The sequence below is a fragment of the Adiantum capillus-veneris genome, chromosome 27, assembly GCF_014529385.1.
Source record: "Adiantum capillus-veneris isolate H3 chromosome 27, ASM1452938v2, whole genome shotgun sequence".
Classification (NCBI taxonomy): domain Eukaryota; kingdom Viridiplantae; phylum Streptophyta; class Polypodiopsida; order Polypodiales; family Pteridaceae; genus Adiantum; species Adiantum capillus-veneris.
In genome coordinates this window covers 51,794,647-51,819,195 of record NC_140957.1, presented here as the reverse complement: position 1 = coordinate 51,819,195, position 24,549 = coordinate 51,794,647, and the positions used below count along the sequence as shown (strand labels likewise).

Sequence of the window (24,549 nt, the reverse complement as noted above, 5' to 3'; positions counted from 1 at the left end):
CATGTTGCGTCTTCTTGGTGTGTCCACTTCTCGGTTGAGTCCTTCTGCTCAAGAGGTGATCATGAGTGATATGTGTGTGTGTGTGGGTGAGTGGATGTGAATGCGTATGATGGGTGTGTGTTTGTGTGTGTGTGTGTGTGTGGACGGGGGAAGGAAAAGGGGAATGGCGAAGGGGAAAAGGCAATGGCAATGCAGCAATGGCAGTGTAGCAAGTGACAGTGCAGCAAGGGGTGGCTATTCAGCATCGGCAACAGGTGGGTACAGCAGCAGCAGGAGCAGCAACAGGCGGGTACTGGGGGTACTGTGCAGTTGGGGTGGGCGCGCTCAGCAGCTGGGGTGACGCAGCAGCGCGCAGCAGAGGCACAGAGGCGCAGCAGCGCGCAGTACAGCAGCGCGCCTGGAGAGAGAGAGAGAGAGAGAGAGAGAGAGAGAGAGAGAGAGAGAGAGAGAGAGAGAGAGAGAGAGAGAGAGAGAAGCCAAGCTTTAGATTGCTCCAATTAACTCTAAACAAATCGATACGAAATGATAGCTGCAAGGGCCCTTATATGATCGAAGTTCCTCTACGGCATATAAATAAATGGCCGTGGCCCGTACCGTACGGTCATACTACCATATGGAGTAAAATACGGTCTACGTTTGAATCTAAATTTTTTGGAGTTTGTTGTAACATTTGGTTCCTGGCATATACTGCTGATTTCCAGGCGCATAACTAGCCATGCTTTGAAACACAAATCCACTTCCAAAATACCCAGGATGTACTATAGGTCGTGGAAATACTTGATGCATAGCCTGGGGTTCCCTATCCATTTAGACCAGCATTTGGACGCTCAAAGGTGGCTGGCTGAACTGGTATAGTCTGAGGAATTGGCATCCTAGCCACTTGTTCATGGACAGAAAGGGTTTGCCTTGGAGCCTCAAATGACTTTGCAACATGTGAATGCTCCCTACCTTGCTAGGACACATTAGGGACATGCTTGAGCTTCAACATGCTCTACTCGATGAGAATGTTGCCTTGCTTGCTGTGACACTGGTGGAACTTGGAGAAACTACATAAACCTGGGATTTTGCACAATCGGGTAAACACATTCACAGCAGCTACCAATTGTGGCTTGAACACGTCTCATCTAGTTACCCCGGTCATTATCCCTTGAACTTGTGGCGCATTCACATCAACAAAAGGTACAGACAGTGGTGGCCCTTTCACCGACTTCATGCACTGTAGGAATAGCCTGTCTGTCGTGTGAAGAAGAACCCTCTCCTCTCGTGTCATCCATCCTGTCAGCCATAGTGGAATTCGAAATACCTGTACTATGTGTCTTAGCCCAAAACAAACCAAGGCCCACTTCTTGAGGAAAAAGCGATGCTATCCCGGCAATGGAACCATGAAACCGGCCTGTAGCCTCACTAGAGGGTGGTAAACTTGACCTTTCACCCGTAACTATATCGTCTAAATTTCCTTGCACTTTATGACACTTAAAAACCTCACAATTGTTCATGCAACTGGAATTCACCACTTCAAAACAATCCACGACTTGGTAGCCCCCAAAGACTGGCGCCCCTCCCAGTATTTCTTTATTCAATTGCAAACAAAGGACGTGAACACTTACGCTGAACTCTCACCAAGCTGTCCAAACCTGTCAAGGGCTGAAAGTGCAGGTTTTTGACCCAATTTTAGAAGCATAACGATGCCAAAACTCCTGCAGGTCAAAAAGTACACAAGATTCCCTTGCACTTTAGAGCTTTCCGGTGAGCTGTAGGTCAATTTCAGCATGCTGTAATTTCCTGTTTTGGTCATTGTCAGGCTGTGTAAGCCACCAAGGCTTCCTTGAGGCTTACCTTGCAGTTTAGGTGCAAAACCCTAAACTTGCAAATAAACACAGCAGGCTGTAATTCTCCCCTTGGATCGTTTTGAGCGGAGCAAACATGTCTACGTGGAGACAATTCCCTTTTGATTTGGACGAGTTTTTACTTGAGAAAACTCTCCGTTTTTGCAATTTGTAACGATGGAACCATGCGTACGCGTGTGGGATTAGAAATTAGCTAATCTGGTTCAGAAGGCTCTTGCCTTGGCAAGCACGCATAAAACCTAGAGAATTGCACATGGTCATGTGAGTAGCCCAACTAGTGGGGCATTACCATATGTGCAAACGGGAGAGAGAGAGAGCGATGCACGAGAGAAAATCATCGCGCTACAAGAAGGCTCACAAAACTAAAATTCAGCCTTCCCTCTCATATTTAGGTGCCCCCAACTGGGATGACTCCTTCTGGAATGTGTGTTGGCCTGCAGGTTGCTCTCCTACTGCCATGTGTCCAGTTTGCCCATTTGGTTTAATTCCTACCCCCCTCCAACTTATAGAGTCCTGCCAAGGGGCCTAAAAGACTTTAAGTGAGCCTAGCCACTTCTTTACTAGTCAGATTCTGTAGCAGACTCGGATACCCCAAGCCAAAGATCTAATGCAACACATGTCACCAGCATGTGACTACTATCTATCCTTTTTGTTGATTTCTTTCTTATTATCTATTTACTTTCACTTTTTGGAAACACCCCTCGGGAAATCTAACTGCCCTGCATTGCATAGCTAGTGTGGAACTGTCTAGAGGGAGTCCAGGCCTGAGGGCAAGAGAGCACTAAGGTTGGACAAGGACTATGGTTAGCCAAGTGGGGTCATTGACTAGCCAAAGTGGAATCCTTTGCTACAGAGGCTACATTTCAGTTCTGGATGTGGCCGCAGTGTACAAAGAGGGTCGGATGACCTAGAAAGATACAATGGCAGCATCTCCTAAAATTTAGGGAACTGCTATTTTGGGACCTGAAAATGTGTTGACGTCATTACCTCCGGAATGACAAAGGGAACATTTTCTTGCTCTGCTGCAAAGTCAACTGACGCACCAGTTGAGATATTTTTAGTCGGGAATGCCCAAAGTCGGAAAATGTGCCATGTGGCACTCTGTGAGCATTCTGCTACTCTTGGCCAGAGAGGGGGTGCCTAAAATGAGAGAGGAGGCTGATTTTCATAATTTGTCACAGGTTAAGAGCTATGGAGTGCTTGCTTTCCCTCCTATGTACAGTGCGGTGCCAGGAGTGATGCCCTGCACGCTACGCACTGCCCTCTCTCTCCCCTTTGGCAGTATGTTATGCCCCTCTAGTGGGCTCTTCATTTGACCAATGTACAGTTGTGCGGGTTCATGCGCGATTGCTGAGGCAAGAGCCTCTTGCACAGGTACTGGATTAGCTAGCGGCTAATCCCCCCGCAGGTACAAGTGAATTCGGAGAGGTTTCACGCCAGAAATCTCGTCCGATTCAAAGGGCAAGTAGCCCTACAGGTGCGGGAGCTCGAGGACTTGCTACGGATGCGACTGGCACGCGAAACGGAGCCCGAAACAGTGAATTACAGCCTGCTGTGTATTTTTGCAGGTTTAGGGTTTTGGCCCTAAATGGACCCTAATACCCCCAGGAGGTTTGGGGACGCAAGGGGACCGTTGTACAGGCGATCTGGCGCATTTTCAGGGCTGAAAACAGAGAATTCAGCGTGCTGCAGATTCTCGCCAGGTTTTGCAAAGTGCCCGTCTGCGTCGGGAAAGTCAGTCAATGCGTGGGAATACTGACTGTGAAGGGTCCTAGTACAGCTATGCTGCCGAAATCAGGCCGTCACAATTGAAATTCAGCCAAGTTTGTGCGGGGCAGCTTGTAGGGATCCACAGCATTTATTCCCTCTTTTGAACAATAAAGAAATACCGAAAGGGGCGCCTAAGTTAGGGGCCAATCTGGTGTCGGTCTTCTCATACAGGTGCATTCTAGCATCTGTATCCCATTCCCCTCTCTTGTGTCACTATAGCACAGGTATAATAGACGACTAAAAATGGGTGAAAGCTAAATCAAGGTTTGAAGTAAAGTCTACCGCCCTTTTTGGATTGAACAGGCCGGTTACATGGTTCTATTGCTGGGATTAAATCACTTTTTCCCATAGAAGTGAGCCTTGGTCAGTTTTGGGCTTGAAGACACAGGGGATCATAGACCAGACACAAGGAATTGCAATTATGGCTGACAGACCATATGATGTGACTAAAGAGGTTTCCTCTTCATAGGGTCAACAGACACATGAAGTGGGTGTGTCCTCAAGACCACCACAGACAGATGACGATATATTCAGGACCCAGTTGGCTACTGCTGTGGCTATGTTCACACAAGTAATGCAGAACCCGAGGTTTTTAGTCTTTTTGCAACCTCCTGTTCTGTCTCAGCAAGTTGGGTCACTGGATCATATTCAAAAGCCTGTTAAGGCTCGAGCAAAGGTGATTCATACTGCACAGTCAATGGAAACACCTGTACACTTGACGGAGAACATGCAGTCTCCACAACCTGTGCCTAAGGTGCAAGAACAGGTGGCTGAGATGCCAGTCTTTCAAGCTGTACCAGTTCAGCCCGCCACCTTTCAGCAGCGTATAGCTGGTTCTAATGGGCAGGGAAGCAACCTACAAGCTATGCAACAGGTCTTCCCACCACCTTCAGTACACCCTGGCTATTTTGGAGGTGGATCGGTATTCCAGAGCATGGCTGGTCATGCACCTGGAAATCAGTTTTACACGCCAGGAACAGTGTTCAGGGGTGCTCAAAAGATGATGCCTAACCCCATGTATGGTGTCACGGGCATGCTACCAGGGTTTCAGAGCACTCAGGGCCAATTTGGGATGCCACAGACAAATTTTGGTATGGCTGGAATTACAAATCAGCAGCCAAATATGGCGTTTCCAGGTCAAGTGGCCAAGGAACACAGATGAACCCTAATAGTGTTCCCATGTTTCAGTCACTTTCATATGACAATTTAACGTCGCTGGAGAGGCCAACTCCGTACAAAGAGGGTGGCAAAGGTGTGTCATTCACGACCTTTACAGGGTTTGATGACAGGAAGAAGGCTCTCTCTTTCCTCCAGCAGTTTGACAAGGCCTATGCAGGGGGAAACTTTACAGAGGCTTCAAAGGTCCGCAAGGCAACCACTTTCTTGACAGGGAATGCGGGACAATGGTGGACAACTTTATTGCTTCAAGGGCAAGCTCCGTCCACATGGATTTATTTCAAGCAGATTTTTGCAGTTGCATGGTTATCTGATGACTTTGAAGCAGATGTCATGACAGAATGGCACCAGCTTGATGTTGCCACTTGCAGAAATCTGGATGATTACAATCGGAAGTTTTGGAAAGCTCTACTTCCAGTAACTTCCTATAGGTTTGTGCCATTGACAGAACAGATTGAAAAATACTGTTGTGGCCTACCCAAAGGATTGAGAAAGTACTGCACGAAGACAAAAGTCACTACTTTGACGCAGCTCATCGAGGTAGCAAACACTGGCAATGGATTGCTCAAGGGAGAAGATTGTGAATTTAACACTGGCGTCAAGGCAGGATCAGGCAAGAAAAATTCAGCCAAGAAGCACGGTCCCAATGAGGCTCCTAAAGGGACTCAGGAGTCAGCCAACGCAGGGAAAGATAAAGCTACGGCTGAATCAGAAAAAGGACCAGCAAAGAAATGGAAAAGACGTTTTCCTCCCAAGTCAGAAGAGCAAAAGAAGGTCCTGAGGACAGAGAACAAATGCTTTATATGTGAGCAGCCTGGCCACATTGCTTACAACTGTCCTACAAAGAAAAGGCCAGCTGATTCTGAAGACAAGGAGGACAGGAAAGGAAAGAAGCCCATGGCTGGTCTAGTGCCAGATATGGTGGGCGACAAGCCAAATTCAGATGCAAGTGAGCTTTGCAGAGCATGGGGAAAGGTCAGGGATCAAACAGTGCTTATCTTCTTTGATCCAGGTGCCAAAGCCAACTTCATTTCCCCAGAATTGGCTTCAAAGTTGGGAATCAGACCCGAAGAGATGGGGTATATAGCAGAGGCAGGTTTGGCATTTCCTGGCCATACAGAGGCTGTGACACCCATCGTTGGAAAATTGCGCCTACATATCCAGTCCTATGTAGATGCTGAAGAATTTTACATCATGCCACTGGACGGATGTGATGTGTTGTTAGGTATTCCTTGGTTGTTTCGTGTACAGGGAATCATGGATGCCTACAACAAAAAGATCACTGTACAGAGCAGGGGAAAGACTCACATTCTGGATGTAAAGCTTAAAGGGGAGTCTATTCCCACTGTATCAGCTTCTGCTATTACTTCTGTAATGAAAAAGCATCTTTCGGCGTACTTGGTTTTTGCACGTGAAGTGTCAGATTGTGATGAATCAAATTTATCTGTGCTAGATAAAGAAAGGTCAATGTTTTTACAACAGTATAGTGACTGTTTTTTCCGATTCATTATCGTCTCAATTACCGCCAGAGAGACCCGAGGACCATGCGATAGATTTGGTGCCAGGCAGTAGCCCACCAAATAAGCCTCCGTACAGGGTTAGTGCGGCTCAGCAGAAAGAGATAATGGGCCAAGTACAGGAGCTGTTAGAAAAGGGGCTGATTCAGCCCAGTTCATCTCCATTCTGTTCTCCAGTGTTGTTGGTGGAGAAAAAGGATGGCTCATGGCGTATGTGCATCGACTACCGTGCACTGAACAAGAATACCATCAAGAATAGGTTCCCTATACTTAGAATTGATGATATTATGGACAAATTAGAAGGAGCAGCTATGTTTAGCAGGATAGATCTAAAGAGTGGGTACCATAAGATCCGCATTAGATCAGAGGATGTGCACAAGATTGCTTTTAGAACAACGTTTGGCCTTTACGAATTTTTAGTGATGCTCTTTGGTCTCACAAATGCTCCTGCTACGTTCAATAGGATGATGGACATAATTTTCCGTCCATACCAGCAGTTTGTTGGTACATTCTTTGATGACATGATAGTCTACTCAAAGAATGAAGAGGAGCATAGGCATCACTTGGCCATTGTGTTCAAAGAGCTACGCAGTCATAGGTTGCTCATCAATGCAAAGAAAAGTGAGTTTTTTCTGGAAGAGATTCACTTTCTAGGACACATTGTCTCAAAGGATGGTGTCAGAATGGATCCTGCAAAAGTTGAAGCGATCAAGTCATGGCCAAATTTGAAGACGGTGCATGATGTCCGAAGTTTCTTGGGACGATGCTCCTATTACAGAAGGTTTATCCGAAATTTTGCTGAGATTGCTTCACCTTTACATGCTCTTCAAAAGAAGGCAGTCACCTTTAGATGGACACAGAAAGAGATTTCAGCTTTTAATCTCTTAGAGGAAAAGATGACTTCGGATCGAGTCATTGTGTTGCTAGATCTTAGGAAGTCATTTGTGGTCCAATGTGACGCCTGTGGTAGTAGCATTGGTGCAGTGCTAATGCAAGATGGCAGGGTAGTAGCCTATGAGAGCAGAATTTTGCAAGAGCCAGAGATGACCATGCAGGTCTATGAGAAAGAGTTACTGGCTGTGATTCATGCGCTCTTAAGTTGGAAACACTACATGCTAGGTGCAGACTTTGTTGTCCAAACGGACCATCAGACCTTGCGGTACTTCTTGACACAGACAAAGTTATCTGAGAAGCATATGCGATGGGCAAATATCTTGTCGACAGGTGTTGAATACATCAGTGTTGACAGTAAGCATGTACGACATAGATGCAAACGAGGACGTTTGAGATTTCAAGAGGGGGGTATGTCACCAGTGTGTGACTACTATCTATCCTTTTTGTTGATTTCTTTCTTATTATCTATTTACTTTCACCTTTTGGAAACACCCCTCGGGAAATCTAACTGCCCTGCATTGCATAGCTAGTGTGGAACTGTCCAGAGGGAGTCCAGGCCTGAGGGCAAGAGAGCACTAAGGTTGGACAAGGACTATGGTTAGCCAAGTGGGGTCATTGATTAGCCAAAGTGGAATCCTTTGCTACAGAGGCTACATTTCAGTTCTGGATGTGGCCGCAGTGTACAAAGAGGGTCGGATGACCTAGAAAGATACAATGGCAGCATCTCCTAAAATTTAGGGAACTGCTATTTTGGGACCTGAAAATGTGTTGACGTCATTACCTCCGGAATGACAAAGGGAACATTTTCTTGCTCTGCTGCAAAGTCAACTGACGCACCAGTTGAGATATTTTTAGCCGGGAATGCCCAAAGTCGGAAAATGTGCCATGTGGCACTCTGTGAGCATTCTGCTACTCTTGGCCAGAGAGGGGGCGCCTAAAATGAGAGAGGAGGCTGATTTTCATAATTTGTCACAGGTTAAGAGCTATGGAGTGCTTGCTTTCCCTCCTATGTACAGTGCGGTGCCAGGAGTGATGCCCTGCACGCTACGCACTGTCCTCTCTCTCCCCTTTGGCAGTATGTTATGCCCCTCTAGTGGGCTCTTCATTTGACCAATGTACAGTTGTGCGGGTTCATGCGCGATTGCCGAGGCAAGAGCCTCTTGCACAGGTACTGGATTAGCTAGCGGCTAATCCCCCCGCAGGTACAGGTGAATTCGGAGAGGTTTCATGCCAGAAATCTCGTCCGATTCAAAGGGCAAGTAGCCCTACAGGTGCGGGAGCTCGAGGACTTGCTACGGATGCGACCAGCACGCGAAACGGAGCCCGAAACAGTGAATTACAGCCTGCTGTGTATTTTTGCAGGTTTAGGGTTTTGGCCCTAAATGGACCCTAATACCCCCAGGAGGTTTGGGGACGCAAGGGGACCGCTGTACAGGCGATCTAGCGCATTTTCAGGGCTGAAAACAGAGAATTCAGCATGCTGCAGATTCTCGCCAGGTTTTGCGAAGTGCCCGTATGTGTCGGGAAAGTCAGTCAATGCGTGGGAATACTGACTGTGAAGGGTCCTAGTACAGTTATGTTGCCGAAATCAGGCCGGAACAGTTGAAATTCAGCCAAGTTTGTGCGGGGCAGCTTGTAGGGATCCACAGCATTTATTCCCGCTTTTGAACAATAAAGAAATACCGAAAGGGGCGCCTAAGTTAGGGGCCAATCTGGTGTCGGTCTTCTCATACAGGTGGATTCTAGCATCTGTATCCCATTCCCCTCTCTTGTGTCACTATAGCGCAGGTATAATAGACGACTAAAAATGGGTGAAAGCTAAATCAAGGTTTGAAGTAAAGTCTAACGCCCTTTTTGGATTGAACAGGCCGGTTACAACACAGGCAAGGGAAACCACAAAGCTGAGAGAAAGAGGACACGGCACGGCGGAGTTCCTATGCCCAGAGGTATTGGCCCCAAAGATTGGGGTATTTCTTTACTATCATGCTTCCACAAGTACAAAGTATTCTCTCTCCGTATGTCACGTTGTCGAAATGTGTGCGGTCTAGTTGGGAAGGTGAGGACCTCTGGCTGTGAGAGTTCGTGATGAGAGTCACAAACACTTTAAGAAAAAGCGTTTATGTAAAGTCACCAACCCTCTTTCTAAGGGCGACTGAAAGTATAAGAACGTTTGTGACACCAAAGTCACAAACCCCCTTTTCTATCGTGCTTAGATTTTGCTTGTTTTCGTAGTTGAGATTATGATGAGAGGATCACCAAATCACATTCAATCTCACTAATAAAGACCATTTAAAAACACTAAAGTTTCACCCATGAAACGTCAATGCTCATACAAGCACCAATCTCAATCAAAATCCAAACCTCTTTCGTGGTATCATGTAGCCTCGCCCCCAATTACATAGTCGTAACATCAAACAGTTGGAAGGAATGCACAAGCTTCCTAGGCGAGATGAGTGTGCTACCATGAAACACTTGGGGTATGTATGAAACCGGCCCGTAGGGCCCATAGGGCGGTAGACGTCAGCTTTCACCCGATTCTTCAGCACTTGACTTAACGACACAAAGCAATGACTTAAAAGGAACCTGTAACTGAGACTGGAATTACACTTTAAAACAAAAGCACGGCCAGGAAGTCAGAATGCTCCCAAGTAGACAGCGACACCTGTAGGCCCCAAAGGTTGGCGCCCCTTTCGGTATTTCTTTATTCTTTAACAGAGGAAATAAAACCTGTGATTTCCTACAAGCTGCCCCGCACAGTTTGGGTTGAATTCCATCTGTTCTGGCCCGATTTCGGCAGCATAACTGTACCAGGTCACTTCACAGTCAGTATCCCCACACAATAGATGACTTTCCCGACGCATACGAACACTTCGCAAAACCTAGCGAGAATCTGCAGCATGCTGACTTCTCTGTTTTCTGCCCCAAAAATGCGCTTGATCACCTCTACAGCGGTCCCTTCGCGTCCCCGAACCTTCTGGGGGTATTAGAGACCGTTTAGGGCCGAAACCCTAAACCTGCAAAAATACACAGCAGGCTGTAATTCCCTGTTTCGGGCTCCGTTTCGCGTGCCGGTTGCATCCGTAGCAAGTCCTCGAGCTCCCGCACCTGTAGGACTACTTGCCCTTAGAATCGGACGAGATTTCGCACGTGAAACCTCTCCGAATTCACTTGTACGTGCGGGGGATTAGCCACTAGCTAATCCAGTACTTGTGCAAGAGGCTCTTGCCTCGACAATCACGCATGAACCCACACAACTGTACATTGGTCAAATGAGAAGCCCACTAGAGGGGCATAACATAACTGCTCGTAGGGGGGAGAGAGAGTAGTGCGTACCGTGCAGGGCATCACTCCTGCCACCGCACTGTACATAAGAGGGAAAGGAAACACTCCATAGCTCTTAACCTGTGACAGAGAGCTTACAAATGAGCCTCCCAGCTATAAATTCAGCGCCACTTCTTCTTGCATGAGGAAAGTGCACAGAAATGTGCCACTTGGCGTGCTTACAAAAGGAGCATCAAATGCAATGCTCTACTAGATATAGAAGCAAATTGCAATATGATTGCAGAGAACATCCAAAGGATCCTCCAAATCACTCCAGGAAAACATGAGAGCAAAACAATGCTAAGTATGCATACAAGTCAAGAAGAAATGGTTGCTACCCTTAGCATCCAACAACATGAAGAGCAAGTAAAATTTCAGGTAAAGCCTTCAAAGGAAATGCATGCAGATGTAATCATTGGGCATCAGTGGTTAGACCAACACAAGGCCTACAAAAAAGATAAAATGCTAATACTCTCTTTTGTAAAACGTAGCCAACATCATTTACAGGTATCGTAAATAGCAGTTTCCTAAATGTTAGGAAATGCTTCCATGGCGCTCACATTGGTCATTTGACCATCAATCACCACTGGAACCACATCGAAAAATGCAATGTCGGCCAGCTATCAGGTGATTTACACTCGTAGCCCCACCGTGGCTAACCTTAGTCCATTTGCCCAACTTCAGTTCTCACTGGCCGTCCGGCCTAGACTCTCACTGTTCGCCTCACACATGCAACTCGGGCATTGGCATTTCCAGAGGGGTGCTTTAAAACAAGTCAAATAAAATTCCCCCAAAAAGAAATCAACAAGTAAAGTTGCCACAGACTTGTGACAATGTATGTCACGAGGACGTGGCAACTGTTAACTATGTCACGAGGATGTGGCCATTGCTAACCTTAGTTGTTGGTTTCTTTCCAATGATTTTTGTTTTATTTTTTAGACTGTCACAAACTGCTGACGTGTCAAAGCCCTGAAGAATAAAGCCAACTTGCAAATGTCGGCCGAGGGGCCTAAATCCTAAGAAGAACAAGTAGCAGAAGAAGAAGTCCTACCAACTTATGGGGACCCCGTCCGATGGGGCCCCAAGTGACATAAAGGATTAAAATAAAGCAGGACCCGCACACACACACAGACTGATGACGTGGCAGATTTTTGAAAATTGCGCTAACATGATGACGTGGCAAGCTATACGGATTTCTGTGTTTTGCATTGACTGCTGTACGGATTTCGGTGATTTACGCTGGCAGCTTTTTGGCATTGCTTTTGGACCAGGAGCTTTTGAGTTTTAAGGCTTTTCATGTAAAGTTGGTCTTGGGGCCTAGGGCCTTTAAATATGAGGCTACAGCTCATTCTTTGGCATGCTTCCTGGAGAAGGTGCAGAGTTTGGAGTACTGGCTTGTATTGTGTTAATGTAATATAAAGAAATGCCGAAAGGGGCGCCAAGGTTTGGGGCCAATACTCTCTGCGGTGGAATTCTGCCACTCGGTGTCACCTTTTGTCTCTCTCTCTCTCTTTCAGTTCAGTTGTTATTGAAGTGTTAAAAGTCTGTTCAATCTGTTCTTTTCTATTGGCACGTGGTGCCTTTCTTGTGACAATGGTATCAGAGCATCAGGCGTGTGCTTTCCTGAAAGCATACCAGTCCTACAAAAGAGCAGACAGAGCTATTGGAATTTTACTTGAGGTATCTTCGGCCTCCGACCCCGGACTCATTAGCCACTCCCACCCTTACGTCATCGCGCATCGGGCGCACTCCCGTCTTCATCGCTGTGTCTTACAGGGCATAAGCCATAAAGAGCCCAAGACTTGGAATTCATGGTTTCAACAGAATATTTGCAGTTTCTGCTCAACAAGCTTCACGACATTCTTTCGCGGCATCCTCAGCAGAATCTTCCGATGCTGTAAAGTTTTCAACAATTTTTGAACTACATGTTACCCCCTCTGATGTCCCAGGTGGTACCTCCTCCTCCGGCATGAGGAAGTACGAGAGCTTCCAACTGGTAAACTTCTCAGCCGTCTTTTCCAATCGGGGGAGTTTTCAGGAATATGGTGTAGCCATCTGACCCTGATCCACTGCAACCGCCATTGCCCCCACCTCCACCACCACCACCACCACCACCACCACTAGGCTACAATGGTTGGAGCCCATATGGATACCCTTATTATCCATACCCGGGATATGCGCCGAACCAACTCAAAGATGGTGGCACAACAGTCAAATTTTTCACTTTTTCTGGGGTGAAAGATCGCAAGAAAGCATTGCAGTTCCTACAGCAATTCGACAATATCTATGCTTTGGGGAACTATACAGAAGAATCCAAGATTTCTCAAGCAGCGGGATTTCTTAAAGATAATGCTATGCAATGGTGGAGTTCAATCGCGACAGAACCGCGTGCTCCAAGGACCTGGCAAGCTTTCAAGACAGTTTTTGCATGTAGTTACATGACTTCTATGTTTGAAGTCCGGATTTTGGTAGAGTGGGGCAACTTGAAAATGCTTGCCACCGAAACCATGGACGAATATAACCAAAGGTTTCTCGACGTGTACCTTCCGGTGTCCTCCTTTAGATCTGTTCCCTTGGAGGCCCAATGCGAGCGATACACCATTGGACTACCATCACCATTGTAGGAATATTGTCTATCCAAGCAAGTCTCCACCGTGCAAGAACTTATGCTCATGTGTTGATGTATGCTCATGTGTGTGCATGTGGTGTGTGTTGTGTTGGGGAGCATATGTTAGTACCTAGTTCTACACCCACTATTGGGCACTGACGACGTTAGTGGGGATGTTGTGGTATTTAGTCAATACTATGCATGATGGAGTTGATGGTTATATTGTCTTGTGGGTGACTACCATGGGTCTATACCTTGCACTTTCCTTCAAGGGTGAATCTGGGCTAATCCTGGATTCATCTAGGTATATAAATTCTCGAGAGTCTCGTGAAAGTCAATCACAAAGGCCTCGTTTGACACCTCCACAACGAGACACCTTACTACAAGAAGGCCAATATTTCGGATGCTTTCAAACAGGACATAACTATTTTGGTTGTCCCCAACGCACTGACAGACCCGCGGAGCCGACTCCCGCGTCGAAGGTCGACAGAAACCCAGGACCATCTCCAGCCAAATGAGCTAAACCGGCTATTGGATTAGTACCTGACATCTATGGCATACGCCTTGAAAGTACAAATGAATTGTGTCGAGCATATGGCAAAGTCAATGGCTTTAAAGCCCTTATTTTCTTTGACCCCGGAGCTATAGAGCTATCCAGAATTCTTAAAGCAAATGCACTTTGATTATGATGCAGAGGGTGGAGAAGCTGAGCTAGCCACGGGGCAAACTCAGAAAGTGGTACCGCTCATTAGTGCTCTTCCAGTGACTATTCAAGATTATCATGGAAAAGCTGATTTCCACATCATGAAGTTGGGCAATTGTGACGTTCTATTAGGCATGCCTTGGCATGACAAGAATGATGCGACTCTCTAGGTTTGGAACCGAACCATCACCGTGATGCAGAAGGGCAAGCCAGTGGTCCTCAAAGTTTGTTTGTCCCAACAAAACCGTGATTGAACTCTCTAGTTGTTTTATAGTTAGATACTTTTGAACTTTGCTTGAGAAAGTATTGTTTGAAACTTTGTTTGAAATGGATGGATTTCTGTTTTGAACCTGTCTTGGTGCCGATTTGAAATGTTTGACTCTGGTTTTAATATTGGTTTCAATGATTGGTGATTTTACTCCCAGGTGGGTAGTGGGAAATGGTGTTTGAGAATGCTTGTTCATACTCGTGACCCGGACCCTTGTGGTTATTTGCGGGGGGAGTATTGAATGATTGAAAAGTGCTGTTTTTACTCATGGCCCGGACCCTTGTGGTTATTTACGGGGGGAGTATTGTTGTTGTTACTCATGGCCCGGACCTGGATGGTTATGCGAGAGGAGTATTAAGAAGTCTGAGCAGTGGTTACTCTCAGTACCTCCAAACGACACAGGCTACGGTCTGGGAGGTGTTTGGTTGTAAAAGGCCTCTATATCTCATGGCCCGGACCTTTTTAGGTTATTTGCGGGAGGAGTGATGAGGGAGTCCTTGAACAGCTCAAGGCTCGGACCTGGATGGTTATTTGCGGGGGGAGTGTTCATCGGCGGCGTCATGTTTCTATGTCTTGTAACATGCATATGTGAGCATTTGTGTTGCATTGTGATGTCCCAACCACTGAATATTCCTAATTGGATGAGATTGCCTGGATATGTAATTTTAGTGCATCAAGATACCCGTGGAAGATCAGTACGGTCTGGGTGTGATGGCTAATTTTACTACGCCGGAATATCAAGAGTTCCGATCTGGACGAAAGGATAAGTTAACTCCTTCATTAAAAGAGCTGAAAGGAGAAGCTAACTCCTTAACAAAAAGAGCAAATTGAATGTCCCTCGAAATGTCCCTCGGAAATTATTTTTGGGCTAACTTGAGTTGTTTTACAGATATGCTTGAATCGCGGATGATTACTCTCTTTCAAGAAGGGGAGATGTCACAAACTGCTAACGTGTCAAAGCCCTGAAGAATAAAGCCAACTTGCAGATGCCGGCCAAGGGACCTAAATCCTACGAAGAACAAGTAGTAGAAGAAGAAGTCCTACCAACTTATGGGCACTCCGTCCGATCGGGCCCCAAGTGACATAAAGGATTAAAATAAAGCAGGACCCGCACACACACACAAACTGATGACGTGGTAGATTTTCGGAAATTGCGCTGACATGATGATGTGGCAGGCTGTATGGATTTCCGTGTTTTGGCTCACTGCTGTACGGATTTCCGTGATTTATGCTGGCAGCTTTTTGGCATTGCTTTTGGACCAGGAGCTTTTGAGTTTGAAGGCTTTTCATGTAAAACTGGTTTTGGGGCCTAGGGCCTTTAAATATGAGGCTAGGGCTCATTCTCTGGCATGCTTCCTGGAGAAGGTGCATAGTCTGGAGTATCGGCTTGTACTATGTTGATGCATTACAAAGAAATACCGAAAGGGACGCCAGGGTTTGGGGCCAATACTCTCTAAGTTGGAATTCTGCCACTGCATGTCGCGTATCGTCTCTCTCTCTCTTTCAGTTCAGTTGTTATTGAAGTGTTAAAAGTCTGTTCAATCTGTTCTTTTCTATTGGCATATGGTGCCCGTCTTGTGATAGAGACCCTCTTTTTGAAGTTGCAAATGGTTGGACATTGTATGGCCAATGTGAACGGTAGTTTCACCCGTAAACGGGAAGTTGGTCGGCGTTGGAATTCGTATAGTAAGAGGATATCTAGGCTCAGTTTAAGATCATATAGGTCCCTCCGTCGCACTTAGCAAGTTGGTGGATGCTAGGAAGTGATCTCATAAATCCAAGGTGGGTCACCAAAGGAAAGTACCCGACAGTTGGGCCACATTGCATTTTTGGATGCGGTCCCAATGGGGATAGATGGTCAGAAGACGAGTGGGAGCCCAACGGAGGCATCTCCTAAAAATTAGGGAACTGTTATTTTGGGCCATGAAATCTGTTCGCGTCATTACCTCCGAATGACAAGGGGAACATTTTAGAACTTTGCCGCAAAGTCAACTGGGCAACCAGTCGGGAGATTTTTAAGCGGCAACCCCGAAATGGGAAATTGCTTGTAAACGTGCCAAGTGGCACAAAATGGTGCACTTTCCTCTTGCAGAAAAATGGGCGTTGAATTTTCAGCCGGGAGAGGCCTCATTTGTTGCCTGCCACAGGTTAAGAGCTATTGACTGCAAGCTTTCCCTCTCATGTACAATGTGGTGGAAGAAGTCATGTCCTACACACCCCACACTGCTCTCTCTCTTCCCTACGTGCAGTAATATGATGCCCCACAAGAGGGCTCTTCATTTGACTCATGTACAGCTGTGTGGTTACATGTGTTTTCGCTGAGGCAAGAGCCTCCCTGAGTAGGAACAGTAGCTGATTGCTACTCCAAAAGCAGGCACCGGTGAGGGTGATAACCTCACCATACAGGTGCGATTTCAGTCCTGGTTATGCGCTGTATTTTGACCATTTTTCAGCCATACGGACACCAGAACCCTTGGGAATAGTGCCCCATTGCTAGAGGGCAGTTCAGGGACTGTTTAGGGCTGAAAACAGGGCAAGAACCAGTAAATACAGCGAGCTGAATTTACTGTTTTTGGGCAGGAATCAGAGGGTGTATGCCAGTGAAAGTGAGTTCCAATAGGGGAATTGGTTTCGGGCAAGTTTTGGGTAATATGTTGCTGAAATTTTGCCAAAACAGGCGGTATCTAGCTGGATACAGGTAAAGAATTCCCAGGACTCTACTATGTAATCTACCCTCTTAAAGAATAAAGAAATACCGTAAAGGGCGCTAATTTTGGGGCCTACAGGTCGTCGCCGTCTGCTCGGAGCATTCTAGCTTCCGAGCCGTGTGTGTGCTTAAGTGTTGATTCCCGTCGCAGGTTACCTTTGCAAAGTGCTCTGTGTGTGTGTCTAAAGTAAAGAATTTCGGGTGAAAGCCAAAGCCTACCGCTCCACGGGCCGGTTTCAAGGTTCCGTTACCGGGACATCAATCACTTTTTCCTCAAAGAGTGAGCCTCGGTTCTTTTGGGTAAAGACACAGAGTACAAGAAAGCGAGATTATACTTTGGTTGACAAAGGGAAGGGCATTATGGAAGAGGGTTCCTCTTCGAAGGAGAGACATGAAATTCCTGTGGTGTTTGAGATTGGAGAGAGCTCACTGCCACGTCAATCTGAACCTCCTGTTGATGTGAATGTCTCTCCAGTACAGGGCTTTATGTCTGGGCAACTTGAGGATGATGCGTTCATGACTCAGTTAGTTGCCGCGGTGAATGTGTTTTCGCAACTGGTATAGAACCCAACGTTCATGGAGTTCTTGCAAGCTCCACCAGTGCCGCAGCAAAATAGGAAACCTACACTGCGAAGAGAGCTTGTTGAGGCTCAAGCCCAAGTACTTCATGTGTCTCAACAAGATAGGGAACACTCGCATGTTGTGGAGTTAGGGGCCCCAAAACAAGTTCCTCCCATCCTTGAACAGGTGGTTAGGACGCCTATTCCACAGGCTATGCTAGTTCAGCCCTCCACCTTTCAGAGCCCGCATGCTGTTTTGAATGGACAGGGAACTGGTTACCAGGCAATGCACCCAGTTTTTCCACCACCCACGATATATCCTGGGTATTTCGGGGGTGGATCTGTGTTCTAGAGTATGGCTGGTTATGCGCCTGGAAGTCAGCCGTACATGCCAGGAACAGTGTTTGGGGGTATGCAAGGCATGATGCCAAACCCCATGTACGGTACCATCGGCATGCAGCAAGGTTTTCAGAGCAACCAGGGCCAGTTTGGGGTGCCACAGGCTCACTTTGGCATGGCTGGTTTTTCTGGACAGCAGCCAGATATGGCACCTCCGACGCAAAATGTTAATGACCAAGATGTGCCGATGATGCCTACTATAGTGCCCATGTTGCAGACTATTCCTTATGACAATTTGGGGGCATTGGAAAAGCCGAAAGCTTACAAAGAAGGTGGTGCAGCTGTAAAGTTCAACACTTTTAGTGCTTCGAGGATAAAGCAAAGGCTCTCACTCAGGGAATTTTATAGAGGCCTCTAAGTTCAAGAACGCTGCCACTTTCTTGAAAGACAATGCGCTTACATGGTGGATGACATTGTCAATGCAAGGACAGGCACCCGCCACCTAGGTCTACTTCAAGCAAATGTTTTTATCTGCTTGGCTGTCAAATGAATTTGAAGGCGACGTTATGACAAATTGGCACCAGCTTACTTCGGCTACATGCAAGAGCGTGCTGGAGTACAATCGGAGGTTTTGTAAAGCGTTACTCTCAGTGACCTCCTACAGATTTGTGCCATTGACAGAGCAGATAGAGAAGTACTACTGTGGGCTGCCTAAAGGGCTTTGGGACTACTGTACCAAGAACAAAGTGGCTACCCTCATCCAGTCATGGAAGTTGCTAACACTGGTCTTGCCTTGTTGAAAGGAGAGGACAGTGGGTTTTCGAGCTATGAGAAAGAGGATTCAGCCGGGACTTCTGGAGCGTAGGCAAAGAAACAGAAAAGGAAGCCTCTTGTGCGCAAGTCGCTCGAGGAAAAGAATGTCCTAATGGCTAAAAATAAATGCTTTATATGCGAGCAGCCTGGTCACTTTGCTACCAATTGTCCACAAAGGAAAAAACCAGCTGACTCAGATGATAAAGAGGACCAGAAAGGCAAGAAGCCTAAACCCACAGTAGGTTTGGTGCTAGATATGTTGGGTGATAGGCCCAGTATAGATGCTAGCGAGTTATGCAGAGCATGGGGTAAAGTTAGAGATCAGACGGCACTCATCTTCTTTGATCCAAGTGCCAAAGAAAACTTTGTCTCACCAGAGTTAGCTATGAAGCTGAGCATCAAAGCTGAAGAGATGGGGTACACAGCAGAGGCAGGGTTGGCATGTCCTGGCTACTGAGAGTGTGTTACACCCATTATTGGAAAGCTGCGTGTGCATATTCAATCATATGTAGACACAGAAGAATTTTATATCATGCTATTGGAAGGGTGCGATGCGCTACTTGGAATTCCGTGGATGTTCAGAGTACATGGCGTGCTGGATGCCTTCAGCAAGACGATCGCCCTTCAACATAGGGGTAAAACTCATGTTTTGGATGTAAAGCTCAGAGGGGAGTCTGTCCCTATTGTATCTGCTTCGGCTATCACTTCTGTATAAAGAATCATCTTTCTGTGTACTTGATTTTTGCACGTGATGTCTCAAATAAATTGTCAATCAAATTTATCTGTGTCGGATAAAGAAAGGTCAGCATTTTTGCAAGAGTTTAGTGACCGTTTTTCTGATTTATTACCGTCGCAATTGCCGCCAGAGAGACCCGAGGATCATCGGATAGATTTGGTGCCAGGGTGTAGCCCACCAAATAGACCCTTCTACAAGGTTAGCGCGGCGCAGCAGAAAGAGATTATGGGCCAGGTTGAGGAGTTATTAGAGAAGGGGCTGATTCAGCCTAGTTCTTCATCCTTTTGCTCCTCAGTGCTCCTAGTGCAGAAAAAGGATAACTCATGGTGCATGTGTATTGATTACTGTGTGTTGAATAAGAATACCATCAAGAATAGGTTTCCTGTTCCTAGGATTGGTGATATTCTCGATCGTTTAGAGGGTGCTGCAATTTTCAGCAAGATAGACCTTAAGAGTGGGTACCATCAGATTCGTATAAGGCCAGAGGATGTGCACAAGACTGCGTTTAGAACGACATTTGGTCTTTATGAGTTTCTAGTGATGCCGTTTGGGCTAACAAATAGTCCTGCCACGTTCAATAGAATGATGGATCGGATTTTCCGCTCGCATCAACAGTTTGTTGGGACATCTTCGATGACATGATAGTCTATTCGAAGAATGAAGAGAAGCATAGGCGTCACTTGACCATTGTGTTCGAAAAGCTGCAGAGTGATAGGCTACTTGTCAATCCTAAGAAAAGTGAATTCTTCTTGGAAGAGATCCTCTTTCTTGGTCATATATGTTAGGAAATAAGACGTAGCTAAATAGATATTTGAGTAGATTACTTAATGGAGAGAGATAGATTTCACACACAAGAGATTATAGAGTAGAGAGAGAGAGAGTACACACGATATACGTGGTTCACCCAATGTGGGCTACGTCCACGGGAAAGCAGCCACTCAATGGCTTTAGTACTTCAAAACAAGAAGTAGTTTACAAAGGGATTATACCCTTAATGGATCTCCCGCCTTGCTTCACTCTCACCACCTCACACTCACCTTGTTGCATCAACTTCACACTATGAAATGTGTGTAGAAGTGGCCTCCTTTTATAGGCCAAAAGGACTGCCCTCTCTCATGAGAGGCAGCCATGTGTAGCCGCCCTTGTGTAGATAAGTCCAAATCGGACCCTTCAATCCGCCCATGTGTGGCCGCCCTTGAGAAGACAAGTCCGCTTTGGAATTCGGCCACCAGCCATTGACTTCCGACCACCGGCCATCGGCCATTGACTACCGGCCACCGGCCAACCGATCGGTTGTTTTCCGACCACTTTCCGGCCGCCGTCCGGCCATAATATTCAGGCGAAGAAAAAAAAAGTCTCATGGGCTTCCGCCCCCGAGGCCCCTGATTTTGACTGTGAAAATTTTGGTTTCCGACGAGTGATTTTCCTTCACGCACGATGGCTTCTCCTCATAATGGGGGCCTTACAAATGTGCGCTTTTACCACAGAAAATTACAAGGGTAAATCAGGCTCCATACTTAACAACATAGTCTCAGAGGATGGTGTTAGAGTGGATCCCGCAAAGGTCGAAGCTATTAAGACACGGCCACACTTGAAGACTTTGCACTTTGTCAAAAGCTTCTTGGGATTGTGTTCCTACTATGGAAGGTTTATCAGGAATTTTGCAGAGAAAGCATCACCTCTTCACGCTTTGCAAAAGAAAGAGGTCACTTTCAGATGGATACAAAAAGCATAGTTACATGGGACGTCGGGGTCGGGAACGGGGACGGGGACGGGGACAGGGATGGGACAGCAAAAGTCAAGAAACGGGGACGGGGGTCGGAACGCCAAAAACATTTTTTTTTTTTTTGGCATTTTTTGACCTACACACATGCCACACACATAGAGCATCACTTTGACCACAAATTTACACTAAATAGACCAAAGAACATGAGTCATATAGATGCAAATGTGCTTATAAAACATCGAGAAATGAGGACCAAAGGGTGGCTTTTATAGCATTGGGGTGCTTCAAAGTTCAAACATATGGCTATTGGAGAGGAACTAGCCACTAGAAATGATCAGTTTTTCAAATTTAAAAAAAAGTCCCCTGCCGTCCCCTCCCGTTTTTTGCCGTTCCCTGCCGTCCCCTGCCGTTCCCGGGACGTTTTGCTTGCGTTCCCACTTGGCAGCCCATTTGCCATCCGTCCCCACCCGTCCTCGTCCCGGAATCGGACGTCCCCCGTCCCTAGGGTCCGTCCCCTCCGTCCCCTCCGTCCCCTGTAACTATGCCAAAAAGAGATTTCAGCTTTTAGTCTCTTAAAGGAAAAGTTGACTTCAAATCCAGTAATTGTTTTGCCAGATCTTAGGAAGTCATTTGTGCTCTAGTGTGACGCGTGTGGCAGTAGCATCGTAGCAGTGCTAATGCAAGATGGACGGGTAGTAGCTTATGAAAACTAAATTTTGCAAGGGCCAGAGAAGACTATGCAAGTCTATGAGAAAGAGCTCTTGGCCGTGATTCATGCGCTTTTTAGCTGGAAGCACTACCTTTTAGGTGCTGATTTTGTTGTCCAGACAGACCATCAGACCTTGTGATACTTCTTGACACAGTCAAAGTTATCCGAAAAGCATATGTGATGGGCAAACATTCTTTCTATGTTTCACTTTTAGATTATACATGTGGAAGGCAAGAAGAATGTTGTGGCTGATGCGTTATCAAGGAAGCCACAAATCTCAGTTGTGTCAATTCCTTATCACCATGAGCTGGATGACATGAAGGAACAATATCCTACTGATGAAGATTTTGCAAGGATTTTTGAACAGTTACAAGAGGGGCAACATCATGAGCACTGCCTCCTTAGAGATGATTTTATGATGATGCATGGCATACTTTGTGTCACTAGGCCATTGCAACATAAGGTCATGGAAGAGAGTCATGTCCCACCGTATGCAGGGCATCGTGGTATTGATGCGACAGTTAAAGTGGTAGAGACATTCTTCTGTTGGCCTACCTTGAGGAGAGATGTGGATGCCTTCGTGGGAGCATGCGTGATTTGCCAAAAGGTCAAGTTTGACAGGCAAAAGGCACTAGGGCTGTTCCAACCACTGCCGATTCCTGATAAGCCATAGGAAAGCATTGCTATGGACTTTATCTTTGATCTTCCAAGAACGCAAACAAGGAATGATGGTATATGGACCATTATCTGCAGGTTCAGCAAGCAAGCCCATTTTATCCCTGTTAGGAAGAAGATAAAATCTGATCAGATGGCACGTTTGTTCATGTACAATGTGTTTAAGTACCATGGTATGCCACAATCGATTTTCAGTGATCGTGATCCTCGCATGACAAGTTTGTTATGGAGAGGATTGTTTGAGAACATGGGCACTACGCTCAAGTTCTCGTCTTCGTTTCATCCACAAACTGATGGGCAGTCAGAAGAGGCTAACTCTACTGTCTTAGATCTGCTGAAATGCTATGTGTCAGATAATAAGGGCAAGTGGGAACAATATTTACCTATTCTTGAGTATGCATACAATAATACGGTGCATTTTGCATACAAAGGACAAGATCTTTGAGGCAGATTGATATGTCGAGAACATGGATGAAATATATAAGAAATTTAAAGTTGCCTTGGAGAAGACTCAGGCAAAACAGAAAGAGGCTGCTTGATCGTCATCGTCGTGAATTGCTGTTATCATCGGGTGATTGGGTCCTATTAAGGTTCAAAAAGGCAAGGTTAGAGAAGATGAAGGCCAAGGATCGGTTGTTTCCTAAGCTCAGTATGCGTTATTATGGGCCTTTTCAAGTGCTTGACAAGATCAGTGATGTGGCTTACAGGCTGAAATTGCCTGATGCGTGGAAGATTCATAATGCGTTTCATGTGAGTCTTCTAAGACCCTTCGTGGGAGATGTGCCAGTAGATATGCCAGTTGAGGATCAGCCAGAAGTTGAGGATCTTGATGAGATCCTGGTATTTGAGCACGTTTTGGCACATAAGGACAGCAAAGTTAAAGGACAGGTTGCAAGACGCTACTTGGTGAAGTTCAAGAACTATCCGCCTATGGATGCAAAGTGGATGGAAGAGCATGAACTGTCAGAGTCACCAAATGTATTGCAGCTTTACCTTGAAGCCTTTGGGTTACAACCTACTTATGCCCCAACCTAACTGTGCAAAGGAGGGGTAATGATAGGGCTAGCACATCAAATGTACATATGAATTCAATGTAATAGATGGAAATGACAAAAGTATGAAGGTCTCATTAAGTCATTTGTATCTATGTGTTACGACCTTTCTTGCGGATACATGCGATGATAAAAGAGTGCTAACAACACAAGATCATCAGTGGCGTGTATTTATGGTATGCAATCGAGGACATTTGCGATTTCAAGAGGGGGTGTGTCATGAGGATGTGGCAACTGTTAACTATGTCATGAGGACATGGCCACTGCTAACCTTAGTTGTTGGTTTCTTTCCAATGATTTTTGTTTTATTTTTGAGACCCTCTTTTAGAAGTTGCATTCGGACATTGTATGGCCAACATAGCAGCTAAAAAACACGTTTTTTAAATAGAGTACAGAACGGGGCGTTTTAAAACGTTTAGTACATTGCTTTGTTAAAAAACGTGGGCATTTGTGTACACTGTAAAGAATTGAAGTTCTCATTGACTAAGCAATGTGTTTAGGGTCTATAGATGTCAACTTCCATTTAATTATAGGTTCCCCGTCGCACTTAGCAAGTTGGTGGATACTAGGAAGTGAACTCAATAAAGGCATAAAGCCAAGGTGGGTCACCAAAGGAAAGTACCCGACAGTTGGGCCACATTGCATTTTTGGATGCGGTCCCAATGGGGATAGATGGTCGGAAGACCAGTGGGAGGCCAACGGAAGCATCTCCTAAAAATTAGGGAACTGCTATTTTGGGCCATGAAATCTGTTTGCGTCATTACCTCCGGAATGACAAGGGGAACATTTTAGAACTCTGCCGCAAAGTCAGTCGGGAGATTTTTAAGCGGCAACCCCGAAACGGGAAATTTCTTGTAAACGTGCCAGGCATCAACGATCAAGAAATTCTCATTGGATTTATACACGATTGTAGACATGCTAAATTTTCTTGTGTACCAGATGCTTGGATGCTTGTTTGACTTAAGCACGACACGGATCGGAAAGAGTCTTTCACTCCATCCCACTCACATGCACTTGCTGGTTCCGGCACGTGAGAGGTAGGGGAGGCAAGTTGTTGCTCCACCCGAGTTCCTTGAACACTTCTGTTGATGATTTTGGGAATAGACAACCGGCTTGACAACCCGACCT

The 24,549-nt window shown here is 46.0% G+C and overlaps 1 protein-coding gene and 1 pseudogene across 1 annotated transcript in view; both read left to right on the top strand.

Moving 5' to 3' along the window:
- LOC147421970 (putative ribosomal large subunit pseudouridine synthase SVR1, chloroplastic) overlaps nucleotides 1-24,549 on the top strand; it is a 106,300-nt gene that overhangs the window by 34,685 nt on the left and 47,066 nt on the right. The window lies entirely within an intron of this gene.
- On the top strand, nucleotides 164-23,404 carry LOC147421973 (uncharacterized; annotated as a pseudogene).